The 20691-nt window shown below is 43.6% G+C and overlaps 3 non-coding genes across 3 annotated transcripts; all 3 read right to left on the bottom strand.

Moving 5' to 3' along the window:
- Positions 1–6280: 6280 nt before the first annotated feature.
- Positions 6281–6473, bottom strand: LOC123500206. The gene has a single exon (XR_006673224.1). It is a non-coding gene; the product is annotated as a U2 spliceosomal RNA (small nuclear RNA).
- A 2202-nt stretch (positions 6474–8675) lies between these two features.
- LOC123500193 lies at positions 8676–8838 on the bottom strand. Its single transcript, XR_006673211.1, has one exon. It is a non-coding gene; the product is annotated as a U1 spliceosomal RNA (small nuclear RNA).
- Positions 8839–17604: 8766 nt separating this feature from the next.
- Positions 17605–17767, bottom strand: LOC123500203. Its single transcript, XR_006673221.1, has one exon. It is a non-coding gene; the product is annotated as a U1 spliceosomal RNA (small nuclear RNA).
- Positions 17768–20691: the final 2924 nt, after the last annotated feature.

Raw genomic sequence — 20691 nt, 5'->3', positions numbered from 1 at the left:
ATCCTCCAACCCCATCTCTATTCCTTCCCACCCCATCCCTGATTACCGATCCACTAACTGGGAACATTTCAAGGAAACACTTGCAGACATACATCAAACACCACATCTCGAGGGCCTACCACACACACAGATAGACAGGGCCCTTGAGCGACTTCACAACGACATCATAACATCAGCCGACAGACACATCCCAAAAAAACACCACAAAATCCACATTGACTTCAGACCCTCTATCAGAACACAGAGACTACAAATCTGTTACAAAACACGCTTTTTTCAAAACCACAGAGACACACACATCCTCCGCAGACACATCATAAACAGCTTGCTAGATGACCACAGCGCCCACTGGAGAACTATGGTCTCCCGTTTGGACGGAGCCCGCTGCCAAAACCCCATTCAGTTCTGGCACATGGTGCACAGGCTGAGGGATGCCAGCAGGAGAGATTCGAGTATCTCCTAGTGGACGGCGTGCGCATCTCTGACCCAGCCCAGGTAGCCGACACATTCAAAACACACTGGCAAAACATCTTCCATCCTCACCCTCTCCCTGCCTACGGGCCCAGTGTCGAACACATCAACAACATCACAACACACGTACAACAACACTTAGAAAATACGCTGCCTCACAACACACCACAGCTAACACGCTTAGATCCAAACCACTATCTCACAACACCCTTTGAGGAGGAGGATGTCTCCAAGATGCTCAGGCACACCCCAAAACGGGCACCCGGGCCAACAGGTATAACCTGGCCAATGATAAAAATCTTCCCCAGAAATTATAACCAGTCTCACAAAAATTTTCAACGCCTCCCTTTCCTCCGGGTACTTCCCAAAACCATTCAAAATTTCTAACATAACACTCATCCCGAAGCCCGGCAAAAATTTACATCTCCTGAAAATTATCGCCCCATAAGCTTGCTGGAAATACTCGGTAAATCTTTCGAGCGGTTAATTAATCAAAGGTTAAGATCATACCTCGAAAGCAACGAATTGCTGGGTCCCCAGCAATTCGGCTTTCGTAGTAATGCTTCAACCGAAGACGCCCTTAACAGTATTATCACGTATTTAGATGGAAACTCGCCCTATTATAAATCTGCACTAGTGACAAAAGACGTGAAAAAAGCTTTCGATACAGTCTGGCTCACAGGATTAAAATACAAAATTTGCAATAACTTTGATCTACCCCCCCTAACCCAAAAATCCTGTGCAGTTTCTTGGACGAGCGAGAAACTAGAATCAGACACCAGGGCGTCTTCTCCGCTTATTTCTCCCCCCAGGCCGGAGTCCCACAAGGCTCCGTCTCTCTCCCACCCTCTACAACATGTATACCGCCGACCTACCCCGTCCCACCCACAATGATTCCTTAACAATTCAATATGCAGACGATGTAACACAATTGGCGCGCGCCAGAACGTTAGATCGCCTTACTGACAAAATTCAAGAAGAGTTAACAACCACAAGCTTATGGGAGCTAGAATGGCGCATTCACTCCCATCCAGAAAAATCTAAGGTTACCTACTTTAACACCAAATCCAAACAGCCCCGCCAAATTTCACTTTATAAAACTTTCCAAACCCTGTACCCATCCCAATAAGCAAAGTCAACATTGTCCTTGGCCTCACCATCGACAATCACCTTAGATTTCATACCCATATAAGTAAAAAAGTCGCCACTGCCTCAGGGGCCCTGAGCAACTTGGAACGTTTTCGCGACAGTACTTCTAAGCTGAAACTTCACCTTTATAAAGCTTTTATTCTTCCTCTAATAACATACTGCCCTCTTGCCTTGTCTCTCTCAGCCCCTTCCAATCTTCAAAACTACAAAGGTCCAGAACCGAGCAGTTCGTTTCGCACTTGGAACGAAGTGGTTCGACTTCCGGACCTCTTCATCTCTTCATGAGGAGTCCAACATCCTACCACTAAACATCACACTCTACAACAGAATAAACAAACAACTAAACACGTTTCCAGACAGACACACAGACACATACAACTTCCTGAAAACCTTCCACGACCACACAGACGTCTACCCCACACCACCCTCCTTGACCCCACAGATGAACCTCCTGATCCTATCTACAGATAACGGACTCCTCTTCCCCTCTTTCATCATCTCTCATCTCACCTTTCTTTCACTCCCTCTTATTAACTAACTCCTACTCCTATCCATCCTCCCTATCACTTCTTCACTAACAAACCTTATTTTATTTTCTCTCCATCCATCCTCCTTTCACTTCCTTTCACACTCTCCTCTCACTTATCTTTACTACTAACAGTACCACTCCAGGTGTCAGAGTGGCATCACCCACACCCCATCACATGCCCCTTCCTACGGAGTGGGCCCGCGTGCCAACGCCTAGTGGTGTTTTCATATTTTTTGTCTTATGGCTTTGTATTCATCTTTTTGTTTTTATGCATTATTTTTCCGTCTCGCAGCCTAGGCTTTAAGGGGGCACCGGACCACCTCCAAGGGTCGGGGACAGCATTACCGCTCCTCCCAGTGACGGCACGGCATGGGGCCCCCGGCCGTCTGCATGACGTTCCGGTAGTGGCACCCCCTGTGTCTGTTACTGCGGAGCGGCCAGTACTGATGGAAGGTACTGTGAACGCACAAAATGCGGGAACATTTTCATCACCTCCACAGAGGTAGTTGGGAGCGGCCAATGCTGGGCGAATGACGAGAACAACCGCACCCCTCCCTCTGACGGCGCGGCAATGGGGCCCCCCGGCCGTCTACATGACGTTCCGGCAGCGGCACCCCCCCGCGTCTGTTATGGAGGGGCCAGTACTGATGGAAGGTACTGTGAACGCACAAAACGCGGGAACATTTTCATCACCTCCACAGAGGACGCGGAACTGTTCGGTCATCTCGCCGTCACGTCATCCACCCTCACAAAACAAACCATCTCCATCCAATTGACATTTTTAATCCTTTACTTATATCCATAGCAGGTTGATATCCCCAGAACAGGGTGATACTCCAGGACCGGACCACTCCCGGCGGACACCACCAAACACCAATATCCACTCATCACATGCATTTAATCACAAATAAAATATTCATAACCCCCCTCACCAACCTCGCTAATAAAGTTAAAACATATCCTACAACCCCAAATCACCAATTCTACTACTATCCGTGGTTCGGAACCCACGTAAAACTGTAGGTCCCTCCGCTATACGGAAGTACTTCTCACCCCATCCTCTCTATGTGTCATCCTTTCCCCTCCTACTATCACGTACTTCACTCTTCCTGCTTCACGGTGTTTGTTGTTTGCACTGAAGACGAAAAGATTTGGCCGCCACTTCCGTGTGGGTGCGTCGCCCTCGTCCATGGCATTGGCGGTCCTCTGCTCTTGCGTGCTCGGTAGTAATGCGCTCTGCTTGGCTCCCCCTGGTCTGGTGCCGGCCTCCCTTGCCGCGTCCATCTCTTCTATAAAGAACTTCTATAATAGACGTAGCGCTCAGTAACCACAAAAGTCCATCTTGCGCCTGGGTCAAGCCCCAGTGACTTTACCCTCTTACTGAAGCTCCCTTCTTATCACCCATCTATTCTTCTTCTGTCCCCACTTCCCCCTCCCCATCTTTCCTTTTCTGATTCTGTTCTGTTCTGCTCGTGTGGAGTAGGGTGACCAGACGTCCCCGGTTTCCGGGGACAGTCCCCGATTTCAGTGACCTGTCCCCGGCTACTGTTGTCCCCGGTTTTCTGTAACTGAAAGATCACTTGATGCGTTAAAAAACTACTCCTTTTGATTATGATAATTATGTCCTTTTATCATTACTCTTTTAGAATGTCAAGAATAAGGAGAAGGACTTAGTTTCCGTGAAGACGGTGAAGTGTATAGCGGACACATTTTAACAGCTAATGGGTGTTCATGATCTCAGATATTTCATAAGGTAAAGATTTTTTTTTTTTTCTTTGCAACTTGGGTAAATAAGGCGAGAGAAACTTTTGATTGCTGGTTTAGAAATGGTACGGATAGTGTCCCCGTTTTAGTTTTTCCAGTGCAATAACACTTCATGTTTTTACCTCCCTGAACTGAAAATGTCCCCGGATATTGTCTCAGAAATCTGGTCACCCTAGTGTGGAATGTTCTTAGAGCTGGAACAGAATGCCGGTTTATACATGTGCTGTAGCTGACTGCAATTCTATATCAAAAAAGAAAAACCAAGGCGTGAAAAAATAGACTGTGTTTCCCAGGAAGAAAGACGCGGCTTGAAGAAGATTATGGGAGACACGATATAAACGAGGCCCGACGTGGAGAGCTATCAAGGACCATGCTATCTGCTCAAAGCACTTCATAGATTGGTGCAAAGGACCGTCAGTATCGCATCCAGACCTTGAACTGTTTGCCTATAACCGGTGGGGAGCAGGTAGAAACCTGCTTGATGTTGTTTACATACGGAACGGACAATCTTTCACTGAAGTCATACAATGATTTTGCATCAAAACATCGTGTTTATTTGATATTCGTCACATTTTCTGGATTTGATTGCTAATTAATTATCTTCAACCAATGAAATGTGCTTGCTTACTGAAAATAATCTAATTCATTCAAGGTGATGAAGTGTCCCAAAACTAAGACCATGAACCAAGCATTTTTGGCTCGTTTTCCCATATTACGTTCTCTGTGCTTGGTGAAGCTGATTAGAGATGTTCCTTATAATTTATTACTTAGTTTGATAGCACATATATGACGTAAATTTTTTTTCCAGCATACCGAGTTTAATGTGCTAAATTAAGTTATCTGGCGAATCTGGCAGCTTTTCAGCACTTTCCGACGTCGGGAATTGCGCAAACAGAGAACCAAAACAATTGTACTAGGTAACTCAACTTGGGGGGCCGTGGCTAACCACTACACTACGCAGTGTGTGATTCACCTCGGTAGCCTGCTGGTCACCCAGCCAGTCTATGAGCTCAAAGCTCATAGACCGATCTTCAGGTAAAACTGAGACCACATAACACATTCCACACACCGGGAAAACGAGGTCACAACCCCTCGAGTTACATCCCGTACCTATTTACTGCTAGGTGAACAGGGGCCACACATTAAGAGACTTGCCCATTTGCCTCGCCGCTTACCGGGATTCGCACCCAGCCCTCTCGATTGTGAGTCGAGCGTGCTAACCACTACACTACTCGATGTGTGTGTTTCACTGTTTGATCTGCTGCAGTCTCTGACGAGCTCAGAGCTCATTATTTCCGATCTTCGGATAGGCCTAAGACCAGGCACACACCACGCACCGGGACAACAAGGTCACAACTCCTCCATTTACATCCCGTACCTACTCACAACTAGGTGAACAGGGGCTACACGTGAAAGGAGACACACCCAAATATCTCCACCCGGCCGGGGAATCGAACCCCGGTCCTCTGGCTTGTGAAGCCAGCGATCTAACCACTGAGCCACCGTGTGTGTGTGTGTGTGTGTGTGTGTGTGTGTGTGTGTGTGTGTGTGTGTGTGTGTGTGTGTGTGTGTGTGTTTCACTGTTTGATCTGCTGCAGTCTCTGACGAGACAGCCAGACGTTACCCTACGGAACAAGCTCAGAGCTCATTTATTTCCGATCTTCAGATAGGCCTGAGACCAGGCACACACCACACACCGGGACAACAAGGTCACAACTCGATTTACATCCTGTACCTACTCACTGCTAGGTGAACAGGGGCTACACGTGAAAGAGACACACACAAATATCTCCACCCAGCCGGGGAATCGAACCCCGGTCCTCTGACTTGTGAAGCCAGGGCTCTAACCACTGAGCTACCGGGTGTGTGTGTGTGTGTGTGTTTCACTGTTTGATCTGCTGCAGTCTCTGACGAGACAACCAGACGTTACCCTACGGAACGAGCTCAGAGCTCATTATTTCCGATCTTCGGATAGGTCTGAGACCAGGCACACACCACACACCGAGACAACAAGGTCACAACTCCTCGATTTACATCCCGTAACTAGTCACTGCTAGGTGAACAGGGGCTACACGTGAAAGGAGACACACCCAAATATCTCCACCCGGCCGGGGAATCGAACCCCGGTCATCTGGCTTGTGAAGCCAGCGCTCTAACCACTGAGCTACCGGGTGTGTGTGTGTGTGTGTGTGTGTGTGTGTGTGTGTGTGTGTGTGTGTGTGTGTGTGTGTGTGTGTGTGTAGTACTGTGTACTGTAGAGATTAACTACAATAGAAGGAATGTCAACAGTCTAAAAAAAATAAGTGGTACATGGACTGCTATGCAGACGCAGATAAGTTTCCCAGATGCAATGCTAATTCTCCCCGGGGGGAGTGGACCGATCCCGGAAGTACTGCAATACCGGGCCGATCCGCAGCAAAGGTGGAGCAAGCCCCTAGCACTCCGCCATAGTCCAAAAATCAGATTAATATCGTAGATCCCACATGGGAATCGTATCAGATATTAAGCTGATAAGAACAGATACTACACTTTGATCTTAGCCAAAAGGCCGAGAAGTGATACCCTCCAACAGGAATATGATAGACAGACTACTTGTTAACACGGAGTAATGTAATGGCTACCCGGAGTACTACGACCGTGGGTAGTGTTACGCAGACACCCCACCCGACACCAGTCTGGTCCCCAACACAGCTTCAGGGAGACTCACGCTCACTCTCCGCGAGGCATCTCTCTTGCCTCTTTGTCTGACTGGTTATCCTGTCCTGCACAGCCAGTCTACCTTCTACACTGTAAGACTCCAGTTGTCTAGACTGTAATTCTACATCATCACGCTCGCTACCAATCTTCATCTGGCCGCTACCGACAACAATATCACCCCAGCCGCCGGCAACTCCCCACGGCCACTCGCTACCATGTCTCCAAGCTTTTGTATCCTACAAATAAACACAGGGAAAGGCCCCCCGTGATTTTTCTTCAACATAAAGATAGGAACGCAAGAGCCACACTCCCAAAGACTGAACACCCAGGCCGATCAGTGATTTACTATGCTATTGGTTTCTAACCCTAGTCTTGTTTACAGATTAACCTTAAGTCTATGTTAGGAAATTAAATATATTCTCAATCCTTAAGATTTATTACACTGTTGGTTCCTTAACCCGTGTAATGAATACGCAGGTGTCACTGCATAAAAATTTTCAGGGGAAAACAAAAATACTCCAGGAACAATTGAATGGCATTGATATTAAGCATCATACTGAGACAGCTACAAGTGGAACTGACGTTCCTAGCAGCAATTAGTTTCCATCTCACTTTTTCCTTTTTTTCTTGATCTAATCGACAAAAGATTAAGCTCCTGGAAGTAATGCATTTGTGTGCTTTATGAAATTTAGTTTTTAGTATCAAGGAATGTTTACATCTTGTACTGATACTCTATAAACCTTTAATAATAATAAATAATAGTAATGAATGTTTACACAACGGGGCAAAATTTTGTGTATTAGAAACTTCATCACATACTGAATATCAATATGATCAAAACTTTCTCGAAAATCTCTGGCAACAAAACAGAGTAAGCATGTTATATGCACCAGCATTACTAACAAGCTGCCTCTACCATGCCATAATCTTATCAGGCAGCTTCACAGGTATATATAGACAAGAAGTCCTGCAATGAGCTTTCCACCATAACACACTGATATTCTTCCCTATACCTAAGTTGGCCATCAATACGGCTACGCAAGTTTTCTTCTGTGCTATTATGAACCAGAGTTACGTAAACCCAAGATTTTGCAACTAATTTATCTGCATGCAATATTGTTTTGATTTTGTATTTCCTGATCTCTTTTGTGAAGGACATAACTCGATCTAATGCTCCCCCACACAAAACATCCGATTTCCCACAGGTCTCCCAAGATAATTGGGAGTGACAAGTAGGCGCATTAAGTTCGAGTTGAAAAAGTCGTCGAAAAATATACATTCCCAACGGACATGAAGTATACCATCAATCGATTCGCTATATTTCTCAACAGAAAAACAGACGCCACATCGGAGATTCCTTGGATGGGTGAAGGTCCAAACTCACCGAAATTTCATATGGTTCTTCAATAACTACTGAACCTTTTTAACGCTGAAACTTTGTATAATGTCGGGAACTCTCCAACTATGTATATAATAACCGAGCATGTGCGTCAACACTGATGTAGGTACAATATAAATAATAAAGGAGAAGCAATATAAAGCCTATAAAGCATAACGTTCGTGGTACTCTTCTGTAAATATGTGCAAAAGCACCTGATTTAATGCATTAATGGACGCACCATGTATTTGTGCAAAAGCACTTGACATTATGCATTAATGGACGCACCACTGAATTACTGTCACTAACATCCAGATTTGTTATATATAGTGCATGTACTGTAGTACCTTAACACACTTGTTCTCATTAACTACCCATTCAAATATGTAATAGCAACGAGAAATGTCATTCAACAATTGTAACAAGCACGCAGATACAGGAAAGAAGACTCGTCCTCCCCAGACAGCAGATTGGGCCACTTCATCGTCACCACAAAACGGTAACGCATCTACCATATTGCCTACCAACTCACATTGCACACCATTATAGACCACGATGGGATGGGTGAAACCACTGTCACCAACAAAGTTATAAGCAGCGCCTCTGGGGCGGAGCTGTGACAGCATCACGCAGACTATCTTAATGGCAACTTTGGGGCCACACAAGGCATTCAATAACACAGACAATTAGGGGGATGCGCGAACGCAATCCCCCGCTATCAAAAATTTCGCACTCGAGTTAACCACATTTGGGTTAATCGCAGGGGTCAGCACCGCCGGAGTGCAATGGTGGGCCTCGCCCTGGGAAAACCGCCTTCATGATCACGGTATCTCCTGTGCCAGGTAAGTATGCATTCTATCAAACTCCGCTCACCCAACCCTCAACAGCTAAACACTCGCAAAACAGTTACAATATTTTATGCAAGTACTCTTTTAACAGGATATTAATGTTTACGATATTATTACTTTTTAAATTTTAAAAAAACAATTCATTCATTGTCTGCCTCACTTCGACACAAGCACTATAGTTATATAATGAAATATATACATGTACGTATTGCAAATTACCTGGTTTATCACCACTCGCATTTTAACAAGGTTGTTTGCACAATAAACGTCGATCCCACACAAATATATGTACATATTGTCCTTGCAAACAAACGATACAATATGTTCTCGCACGCAGCTCGACGCAAAACAATCACGCGATCGTTACCTGCTAATACAGTTTTAGCCTAAAGATACTTTTACAATACGGGTCAATAATATGCATTTTAAATATCTATACGTATTTAACTTTGATGTGTCTGTGTTACATAGAATGTCCAAATAGCACAACTTCCTCGAGAATCTCAGGCAATAAGCAAAAGCAGCACATCATGTGCACCACCACAATTACGTACCACGCTGCCTATACTATATTATAATCTTAATCAGGTAGCTTTCCAAGTGCATATTATATGTATATATATATATATATATATATATATATATATATATATATATATATATATATATATATATATATATATATATATGATTCCTGCAATAAACTTCACTTTACCCAAGTTGCTGTTAACCATCACTACTGGTACCCCAGTTCTCTATCGTACGCATAATAAACCAGACTCATCAAAACCCAATCTTTACAACTCATTCCATTGCACTTTAGTCGATCATGGCCATATGAAAAGAAAAAAAAAAAATCACCCGAGACAAAACAAATGTTCCTGTGTACATGGCAGTTAGTACCTGAGTAAGGATTAACTCTTCTCATTAGATAACTCAGGAGCCAAAGTAGCGCGGCTCACTGTATCTGGGACAATATAATCATTATTATAGTAGCAGCAGGTATAGAAAAAAATTGAATCGTTCACCACAACACTAAAGAACTGTTGATGGTGTACATAAAACAACTACACCTTTTGTTCATCACAGTATACAGACCTCTAAGCGTAAATTTAGAACTCAATGAAACCCTCAATAAAATAAATGAGGGATTAATTCAATTGCGCAAACGGAGAACCAAAACAATTGTACTGTGTAACTCAACTTCCATTTCTTGATCAGACAACAAAACATAAAAATCAATGGAGGTACTCAGGAAGAGTGGCAACACCCCAATATAGGCAGGATATCAACATGTTAGAAGCAATTCAGAGAAGAGCTGTGGGGATAACGGTTGTTTGTATAACGTAACTGTAATTATAGTGTAAATGTAATTAATTGTAATGTTTAACTATGTAGTATATTGACTTTCAATTTAACTGAACAAGTGTTCAGGTTAAGAGTTGGTTGTTATGCATCATGCTTCATTTGTGTATTGCTTCACTTTTAATGTTCGAACCTTTAATTGAGTATAATGCATAGTTTCTTTGATACTAGTGTCTGGCCGAGAGATCAGACCACTCCTGGCTTCTCCAGGAGACACACCTCCTGTAACCACCAGAGAAAAATATACAAAATAGAAGACAACGAGTTATTCGCTTCAAGTCCCTCACCATATATACGCCCACAAACTGGTGACCCCGGAGTGACTTAGAGAGACACGGAGTGAAGACCGAGAAAATGAGTGAAGACGACGACTTCAAGGTGATGGGTGAAACACAACACGTCTCCATTAAGCCACCCCCGTTCATGGAGTCTTCAGTGGATGGGGGGTTCACCATCATGGAGGCACAGTTTCATTTACAACGCATATCTTCATAGTCAACCAAGTTCTACTACGTTCTATCTGCGCTTCCACCCAACGTCGTCGGACAACTAACTGTGGATACGCTTACCTCTAAATCCTTTGACAGTCTCAACCCCGAAGTGATTCAGTTGTTTGAACGGACCAAACCGGAGTTGTTTGAACAACTTATCTCTACTGCAGCTACGATTGGTACAGTTCTTGCAGCACAGAAAGACCTACACACCACTTAGTCGGCTGGCCAAGTTAGGAGACGAGCTTATACCTGTGGCTCGAGGACAGCAACAGTGCTTTTCTATAGATTCATCAGTGTCAACTCCTTCCACGACTCTGCCCAGGAGGCAGCGACAAGACGATCGTCGGCACTTCGCAGTTACGGGTTGAAACCCTTCCATGAAGATCAACGACTGGTGGTGTGTCGTGCTCATCTGTACTTCAGCGCAAAAGCTCGAACCTGCAAGCCTTGGTGTAGATGTCCTACCAAACTGGAGTCCCTTCACATGCAGTCATCTTCAAGACCTACCTCCCCGGCTCGTTCAACTACTACTGAAGCACCTGCTTCAACATCTAGTTCTTTAAACTAGATCGGCAGGTCTGGGCTGCTGCCACTGGCCTGCCACTCCTGAAGTTGCAGCTTTAGTTGGCGTCACGAACATGAAGTTTTTGGTGGACACCGGTGCTGCTGTGTCTATCATACTCATAACTAAAGTGTCCGGCTACTTTATTCAACCAACACCAGTGAGTATTTCTAATGCAAGTGGTTCAAAGATTAAAACTTATGGTGAAGTTCTCTTACATCTTAAAATACCTGAGCTTAAAAGGACATTTGATTGGGTGTTTGTAGTGGCTGATGTTACAATGCCACTTCTTGGCTATGATATTTTGGAACACTTTGGTTTATTAGTTGACTGCAAAGGTAGATGTTTACGTGACAGCGTAACCCAGTTAGAGGTACATGGTGAGCTAAGAAAAGCCCCTTGTTATGTTATAAATACAGTGTCATGTCTACCTAAGAAAGTGCAGCTTCTTTTGGCGAAATACAAGTCTGTGATTGAACCACATCAAATAGAAACAGATAAATGCCATGTCACCACTGCCTCTCATTACATTGACACAGGAAGTTCTCCACCGTGCTTTGCTTCCCCTCTACGTCTACCATACGACAAGGAAGCATTCCAAGCACTACTAACTTCCGGCATCATACACCCCTCTCGTTCACCGTTGGCGTCTCCTCTACATCTGGTCCCCAAGAGTAAGCCGGGAGAGTGGCGGGTCACGGGTGATTACCGTTCCCTTAACGCAATTACCAAGCCTGATCGCTACTCTCTCCCGCACATACAAAGTCTCTCCAACCAACTTCATGGTATATCTCGTTTCAGCAAGGTAGACCTACTTCGAACATATCACCAGATCCCTATGAACCCGGAGGACATTGAGAAAACCACAGTCACTACACCTTTTGGCCTATATGAGTACGTATATATGCCTATGGGGCTCAAGAACGCGGGAAGTACTTTTCAAAGAGTAATGGACTGCATATTCCGTGATGTTAAGTGCGTATTTATATATTTGGATGACATTCTAATTTTCTCCCCAAATGAAGAACAACACTCAAGATCTTGAATTAGTATTTCAGAAGCTGCAGGATCATAAGTTAAGGGTCTCGCTGGAAAAATGCGTCTTCAATGAAGAAAGCCTACATTTCCTGGGACACCAAGTATCCTCAGAAAGCCTGCGACCACCACAAGAGAAGAAAGAAGAAATTTCCAACATTCCTCGGCCAAAGGATTCTGCAACCTTACGCCGCTTCCTTGGTATGGTCAGTTTTTATAGGAGAATGATTCCTTACGCCGCTTCCTTGGTATGGTCAGTTTTTATAGGAGAATGATTCCTCACTTCTCTGACATTGTGCATCCTTTAAGTGAACTGATTAGACACCATCCTAAGTCATCACAACTACCATGGGAGCAACAACATTCACAGTCGTTTGACACCATTAAACAAGCTCTTCAAGATGCCTGTACTCTTCGCCATCCTTTACCTCATTGTGCAGATTATCAGCTTGTAACAGACTGTTCACAAGTGGCTGTCGGAGCTGCCCTTCATCAGATGGTGGACGGCAATCCAGTACCTGTAGCCTTCTTTTCTAAGAAGTTGAGTGACTCCCAGAAGGTGTACGCTACATATGACAGGGAACTCTTGGCTGCATATTTGGCTGTGTTACACTTTCGCCACATAATTGAGGGCCGGCGTGTAACTTTGTTTACAGACCGTAAACCTCTCACAATCTCTTTTCACAGTTCCCATGTAGCCAAGACCGATCGCCAACAACGATACTGGACTGTCATTACGGAATATATTACATTGGTCCAGTTCATCAAGGGAGAGGATAACATCGTAGCAGATTGTTTGAGCCGCGCTGTTAACGCCATCCAAATGCTTACGACCTCATCTCCATCGCGAAACACCAACGGGAGGATGACGAGATGAAAACCTACAAGGATCGCCTCAAGAAGTTTCCAGTAGCCAAGGACACTACTTTACTCTGCGACACGACCACGGTACATCCACGTCCCTTTCTTCCTACCTCATGTCGTTTGCCTATTTTTAATTAATTCCATTCTCTCGCACATCCAGGAATCAAGGCTACATTAAGGATTTTGAAATCAAGATACTTCTGGCCCGACATGGATCGTCATATACGCAGCTGGGTCAAGACCTGCAGTTCCTGCCAGTCTGCGAAGGTGCACCGTCACACCAAGTCACCACTAGCAAGTTTCGACACTCCATGTTCACGTTTTGAGATTGTTCATATTGACTTGGTTGGCCCATTGCCACCATCAACAGCTTATGGATCTCAATATTCTTCATCTTGTCAATATCTACTAACTTATATTGACAGATCAACAAAATGGCTAGAAGCGACTCCTGTAGCTGATATAACAGCCGCTACTGTAGCTGCCGCATTTTTGGACACCTGGGTATCTCGCTTTGGAGTTCCCTTGTATGTGGTAACCGATAGAGGTGCCCAATTTGTCTGACCTTTTTAGGGAATTATCACAGATGGTGGGATTTCATCGCATCAGGACCACGGCATACCACCCATCCTCAAATGGGCTTCTGGAGAGGGCACACCGTACGCTGAAGACCGCGATCATTGCCAGAGGACAGGAATGGATTCAGTCTTTACCTGTCGTCCTGCTGGGTCTCCGGACGATGCCAAACGAGTCTGGTTATTCGCCTTTCACTGCCGTCACAGGAAGTCAGTTACTATTTCCGCGTGTCTTGTTAGAGAAACAGGCACCATACACCAGTCCCTTTCGCGTGCTCAAGAGGGCAGACAAGTGCTTCTTCATTCTTGAACTTCCATCTGGGGCTCATGAAACTGTCTCCATCGATCGATTGAAGCCTGCCTACTTACCACAGTCTTCATTTACGCCACCGGCACGCCCGTCTCCATCTCCTGAACCTGTCTCCAGTCCTAATTTTGGACGTGAGGGCCATCGTGGACCGACGACGTCAAGTAGCAAGCCACAGCCTGTGCAAGATGCTGTGGTGCTCCCTCTTCAGCAGCCTTCGGACAAGACGGACTGTGCGTATCAAGAAGGATCCTGACTATTTTTACTATTAGTTCATTGTGCGTTATGGCACTCCTCGCCTAACGCACAATTCTCGGCGGGGCGGATTCAGGATGCTCTTGATTCCGTCCAGCATTGGGCCTCACTGTGGGGATTTAAGTTTTCCGTTGCTAAGTGTATTGGTGTTGTTTTCACTAGACGTAACGTACCTGATTTGCAAATAACTCTTCAAGGCCAACCGATACTGTTTCAAAATTCAGTCAAGTTCTTGGGTCTGCATTTTGATAGCAGACTCAATTGGAAGACTCATGTTAATGAAATGCTCATTCGTTGTCATAAAAAAATCAATGTCCTCAAATACCTTTCTGGTACTTCATGGAGAGCAGACAGAAAATCTTTATCAATGGTGTACAAGTCCTTAATTCGTTCTCATTTAGACTATGACTCCCTGGTGTATGGGTCTGCGTCGGAACCAACACTGAGGAGATTGGATGTACTGCAGAATGAATGTGTGCGAATGTGTCTTGGAGCCCTGCGCTGCACTCGTGTGGCGCGGATGGAGGTTGAGGCCAATACACCACCGCTACAGCTACGTCGCGACGCCCTCCTTTTATCCCATGGGATAAAAGCGGCTCGGAAAGCTCCCCTCAGTAACACAGCAAACAAGATTACAGTATATGGCAGCACCACCACCTCCACAATGCGGTCCCCCGTCCAGTCTCAGTCAGACTACACACGCTCGGCCAGCAAACGGGCGTGAGACTGGACGATGCGGGACCAGCTCGTGCTGCCCATCCTTCCCCCATGGAAACTTCCCACCACCACCTTCAACATCACCTGGCTTCAGGGGAAGAAGGCTGTGGTTACCGAGGTGGAGCTCCAACACCACTTCCGAGCCCTCGTCGCTGGCCTCCCTCCATCCCTACATCTCTACACAGACGGCTCCAAGACAGGTGAATGTGTGGGTGCAAGTGTGTGGACGTGTGAATGTGCCCTCAGGTTCTGGCTGCCTACCCATACATCGGTGTTTTCTGCTGAAATTTTTGCTTTTGACAAAGCCATAGATTAAGCTTTAAATTCACTTCATAATTCAATTGTCATTTTTTCGGACTCTGTCAGCCCTTCATGCAATAGAGTCCGGCCGCACGGATACAACTGAAATCCAGGGCAACATCATTAATAAGCTGAATTCATGTCATAAATCCTTCTCACTGCTTTGGGTGCCTGGACATTCCAGTATACACGGGAATGAACAGGCTGACATGCTAGCTCGGTCTGCTGCAGAGCTCGAGGGAGCGTGGAACCTCCGTCGGGATCTGCAGTCATGTCTCTCAGTTGTTAAATCATCAGCAAAACTCCTGTGGCAGAGTCACTGATACAACCTCCACCTCCACACCACAAAACCCATCCTGGACTAGTGGGCCTCCTCCAATCGCCCCACAAGGCGGGAGGAGGTGGTCCTCGCACGCCTCAGGATGGGCTGCACCCTCCCCACCCACATGCTCCCCTACATAGCCAACGCCTTCCCACCACAGTGTTCCAGCTATAATGTCTCTCTCTCTGTCGAGCCCTTGGCGGCGTATTGCCGGGGTCGCGGCCTCCCGCTAACGCAAACCACCCTCCTGGGTGATGAACATCCGGATGTGGTCGATAGACTGATGATTTACCTGACTGAGGCCAATTTAATCAGAGAGTTGTGATTTATGTGTATATATTATGTTATTTATTCTATGTATTTATTCTATATATTTATGTAAATAAAAGTATGAAAGTGAGTATGTTTCCAATTTTGCGTGATCTAATGTGAATGTTTTCCCTTCATGTATATATGCAATACGTAGTGATACTACGTAGCCACCCTGTGTGATTGTGATTTATCCCTCCCTCCCCCATGCCCTGACAAAGGACAATAATTTTGAGATAGGTATAGGATCCCTGTGTGAATGAAGCGTGCATGAGGATGTGTCAAGATACTTAATGTTAAGATATTAAAACAAAAAAACAAAAATTATATAAATAAAAATAAATAAATAAAACCAATAAAAAACTGTATATATGTTAAAACAAAATAAAAGGCTTTATTTAAAAGAAATGTAAAACTTTAAAAAATAAATAAATGGCCTAATACCCAAGACAGGGTGATGCCCCCCCCAAAAAAAAAAAAAAAAAAAAAATATGTCCTCACACAGACCACCACCGCTCTTGTCTAAGGTAGGTTCCCCGACCAATATCACGGTGGTGCTGCAGTACTCCACGAGGTATTGCAAGAACAAAATCATTAGGAGATACTTCTTGTGGTTTCAGCAACACCCCTGTGGGACCCTCTGCCCTATTCCACCCAGCAGGCAGACTCAGGCTGAGAGAGAGAGAGAGGAGGACGGCAGAGAGACACGCGACGCCATACCTCCCTCCCGGGACGCCACCGGTCACGCCACCTCACCCCGTCCCAAAGCTGAGTCACCTGAAGTTCCCCCATGGTTCTCCCTCTAGAGCAGTGTTTCCCAACCTTTTCGCAGCGATTACCCAAAAATACAATTTCACAATCATCCATTACCCCAATGAACAAATACTCGCAATATAGGAAAAAAGTAACTATTTCATACTTCAAAAACAGACAAAATAGAAACTATGCAACACAATAATGCAAATCTATAATACGAAAAGAAGTCATTTTAGTTCATACATAGAAAGCAGAACAAATTAATAGAAATCTTCATTGAAATTATATGAAAATGTAAACTGATTACCTCATTCCATGCCAAACATCCATTACCCCAAAAATATGGGGTCATTACCCCACTGGGGTAATTTACCCCTAGGTTGGGAACCACTGCTCTAGAGATAGGGTAGATGGGCGATTTCGTGACGGTGCTGTGTCGCTAGTGGAGTAAAGTGTTCTATTTTTTGTTAAGTTTGGCTGTTTCTCCCCCCCTTGGATCCGTTACATCTTTCTTTTTTTTAACCACTCGGCCTAAGCTTCACTTAGGCCCAGTACACTAGGCCTGAGCGTCACATAGTCCCAGTACATACACATTCCAATATGTAATAGCAACGAGAAATGTCATTCAACAATTGTAACAAGCACGCAGATACAGGAAAGAAGACTCGTTCTCCCCATAGACAGCAGATCGGGGCACTTCAGCGTCACCACAAAACGGTAACGCATCTACCATATTGCCTACCAACTCACATTGCACACCATTATAGACCACGATGGGATGGGTGAAACCACTGCGTCACCATCAAAGTTATAAGCAGAGCCTCTGGGGCGGAGCTGTGACAGCATCACGCAGACGATCTTAGTGGAAACTTTGGGGCCACACAAGGCATTCAATATCACAGACAATTAGGGGGATGCGCGAACGCAATCCCCCGCTATCAAAAATTTCGCACTCGAGTTAACCACATTTGGGTTAATCGCAGGGGTCAGCACCGCCGGAGTGCAATGGTGGGCCTCGCCCTGGGAGAACCGCCTTCATGATCACGGTGTCTCCTGTGCCAGGTAAGTATGCGTTCTATCCAAACTCCGCTCACCCAACCCTCAACAGCTAAACACTAGCAAAACAGTTACAATATTTTATGCAAGTATTCTTTTAACAGGATATTAATGTTTACGATATTATTACTTTAAAAATTAAATAAAACTTTTCATTCACTGTCTGCCTCACTTCTACACAAGCACTATAGGTATATAATGAAATATATACATATACGTATTCCAAATTACCTGGTTTATCACCACTCGCATTTTAACAAGGTTGTTTCAACAATAAACGTCTATCCCACACAAATATAATTATGTACATTTTGTCCTTGCAAACAAACGATACAATATGCTTTCGCAAGCAGCTCCACACAAAACAATCACGCGATCGTTACCTGCTATATTATAATACAGTTTTAGCCTAAAGATACTTTTACAATACGGGTCAATAATATGCATTTTAAATATCTATACATATTTAACTTTGATGTGTCTGTGTTACATTGAATGTCCAAATAGCACAACTTCCTCGAGAATCTCAGGCAATATGCAAAAGCAGCACGTCATGTGCACCACCACAATTACGTACCACGCTGTCTATACTATATTGTAATCTTATCAGGCAGCTTTCCAAGTGCATACATATATATATATATATATATATATATATATATATATATATATATATATATATATATATATATATATATATATATATATATGATTTCTGCAATGAACTTCACTTTACCCAAGTTGCTGTTAACCATCACTACTGGTACACAAGTTCCCTATCGTACGCATAATAAATCAGAGACTCATCAAAACCCAATCTTTACAACTCATTCCATTGCACTTTAGTCGATCATATCCATATGGAAAGAAAAAAATCACCCGAGACAAAACAAATGTTCCTGTATACATGGCAGTTAGTAACTGAATAAGGATTAACTCCTCTTCTCAGTAGGTAACTCAGGAACCAAAGTAGCGCGGCTCACTGTATCTGGGACAATATAATCATTATTATAGTAGCAGCAGGTATAGAAAAAAATTGAATCGTTCACCCACAACACTAAAGAACTGTTGATGGTGTACATAAAACAACTACACCTTTTGTTCATCACAGTATACAGACGTCTAAGCGTAAATTTAGAACTCAATGAAACCCTCAATAAAATAAATGAGGGATTAATTCAATTGCGCAAACAGAGAACCAAAACAATTGTACTGTGTAACTCAACTTCCATTTCTTGATCAGACAACAAAACATAAAAATCAATGGAGGTACTCAGGAAGAGTGGCAACAAGCTGCTTGCCTAATAAAACACTGATACCTAACTCAAGTTCAGAGAAAAAACTAGAAGTAAAAAAAAAAAAAAAACTTAACCTCATCCTTCACAAACAATAACAGTCTGACCCACTGCTATGAAGTTTGTGGAACCATCATGTCAGGCCACAAGGAAATCCAAATTAAGATTATTACACGCTAGCTTGTAAAGGAAGAGCCAAGTTGCTAAAGGAAAAGTGCAATGAAGACTCTCTAGACCATCTAAATTTATACTTCTGAGACATGAACTGGGAACAGATTAAAAGAAATATATAAGAAATTAAGAGACAAAACAATCAACAGATAAAGATCATGATGCATTGAAAACCAATGTTATACATTGCCAGGATATCTACCTACAGGCTAACCAGAATCTAGCATACTGATGATTCCTAAAACTAGTAAACCAAAAAACTAAGATATGAATGCCCACTAGGAGAAAGTGATCATGTGGTCATAGAAATGGAGGTTGTGGTTAACAGCGGCAAATTAGATGAATCATATAAAGAAAGGCTAAATTACAGGAAGGTGGACATAGAGAAACTTAAGTATTTTGAAAACTTAAACTGGGAGGAGTTGCTCAGGGCAGGAGTGCAAGAGAAATATAATATTTTCATGGAAGTGTACAAAATAGGCATCACGAATTTTGTCCCTAAATATAAGACAAGAGAGGAAGAAAAAAAGGACTGGTTCAATGTACGGTGTGCCAGAGCAAAGAAAAAGAAGGACAAAGCATGGAATAAATGGAAAAGAAACAGAAATCCAAGAAACAAGGAAAATTTCAAATTAGCAAGAATCTAAAATGACTACATGAAAATGAAAAAGGAGGAAGAGAGAATAAGAAAAGGGCATCGTGGAAAAATGCAAGGAGCACCCAAAAATGTTATTTAAATTCATAAATGAAAAATTAAACCGAAGGAGGCTATTGAAAGACTGAGAGGAGAAAACGGGATAATTGATGATCCAAAAACTATGACGGAATTGTTAAACAACAGATTTCAACAAGTTTTTACTCAAGAGTCCAAATATGATAAGCTGGATGATCATGAGGAGGGTGTTCACCTGGGTGAGATCAAAGTAGAAAAGTCAGAAATATATAAATTGGTGGAGAAACTAGAGGAGGGAAAGACAATGGGACCATATGAAATTTCAGGAAGCATACTGAGAGCATGCAAGGAAGAACTAGTGAGCCCTATAGTGCATGACATCATAAAATGTTGAATAGAAAATGCACTGTACCAGTGGAATGGAAAAGGGCTGAAGTGGTCCCCATACATGAAAGTGGTGGTGTCACTAACCAGTGAGGTGTGCAAGATGAGTGATAAAAAAAAAAAAAAAAAAAAAAAAAAAATGGATTGAGTTTATAGATGATAACAAGTTAATCTTGGAAATACAATTTGGTTTTAGATATGGCCCCTTTTGTGTAACAAACTTGCTGAGTTTTTAATCTAGAGCAATAGACATTATTCAGGAGAGAGATGGATGAGTCAACTGTATATACCTGTATTTAAAAAAGTTTTTTGACAGGGTACCACACTCAAGATTGACATGGAAGCTAAAGAATAAAGGAGGATTGAAGGGGAAGGCATTAGAGTGAATGGAGAGTTACCTGAGAGGAAGGGAGAT

The sequence above is a fragment of the Portunus trituberculatus genome, chromosome 50 (genome assembly GCF_017591435.1).
Source record: "Portunus trituberculatus isolate SZX2019 chromosome 50, ASM1759143v1, whole genome shotgun sequence".
NCBI lineage: Eukaryota > Metazoa > Arthropoda > Malacostraca > Decapoda > Portunidae > Portunus > Portunus trituberculatus.
Note: the sequence above shows the minus strand (reverse complement) of the source record. Positions and strands in the feature narration are given on the sequence as shown.